Genomic DNA, 1,039 nt, shown 5'->3' with positions numbered 1-1,039 from the left:
TCACCTGTCTGCCCCTCGTTATCTGCCCTATAAGTTCCTGTCTCTTGTAATCTAGTATTGTCGCTTATTGTGAATGTTACCCTGAGTGTATGTGTCTCATCTACCCGTATCTGCCTTGTTGTCTCTACATTAAACATCCTTATTTGAATCATTGTCATCCTCGTCATCCTGCCTGCCTCCACACACCTTGACCGTGACATTTAGCACCAAAAAGAGAATTAACCTTGTATGCAATGACTATCATAAATGCACATTTTCTACTCCAAATGTTCTGCTAATGTAATAAAAATCTGTGCATTTTTATGTTTTTTTTCTTTTTCTTTCTAGGTTTGATAAAACAAAGCAACAAATTAATAAACAAATCATTATTAAAAACATTGTGTGATTTCGTTTCTTTTTTCTCTTGCTGCAGCACTGCAGAAGATTGTTAGATGCAAATAACTGAGTGAGCCAGAGCATTAAACCGATGTGGTGAGAAGAAAGTTTACCGGCGGAAATATGAATAAAATGTTAAGAAATTACTTGACTGTATTACAATTACGCGATTTGTTATTTTTATTTTAAAGTGCCCCTATTATGGGTTATGAAAGGTTCATATTTTGGTTTTGGGAGTCCCCAACAACAGGTTGACATGCATGCAAGGCCAAAAAACACTTTTATTGTCTTATATGCATTTATTTTGATCTTACTTGCTTAATGACTCCCAAATGATTCGCTCAATGATTCATTTTTCCAAACCCCTCCTTTGTGTGACTCTAATCTGTGGTGATTGGTCCGATTGGTCTCATTTTCATTTCATCATGCCTGTAATGCCTGATAAAGCAGCAGTTTGTGAGTGCAGTGCGGCTTTTTGTACAGCGTTACCGGGGAAACCGCTATTTTTACCGCTCCAAAAGCAGCATCTAGTGGCAAAGAATGAATCTGCATTTTCATTCAGACCAACGCGATAATCAAGTCTTCCCAGGTCTGCGCTCGTAACAAGTGGGCGGGCAATATGCTAATGTTTCACATTGACCTCAACATGAAACGGCTTGGGATT

The sequence above is a fragment of the Sinocyclocheilus rhinocerous genome, unplaced genomic scaffold (assembly GCF_001515625.1).
Source record: "Sinocyclocheilus rhinocerous isolate Xijiao unplaced genomic scaffold, SAMN03320098_v1.1 scaffold481, whole genome shotgun sequence".
NCBI classification, from domain to species: Eukaryota; Metazoa; Chordata; class Actinopteri; order Cypriniformes; family Cyprinidae; genus Sinocyclocheilus; species Sinocyclocheilus rhinocerous.
This window is presented reverse-complemented; position numbering follows the sequence as displayed.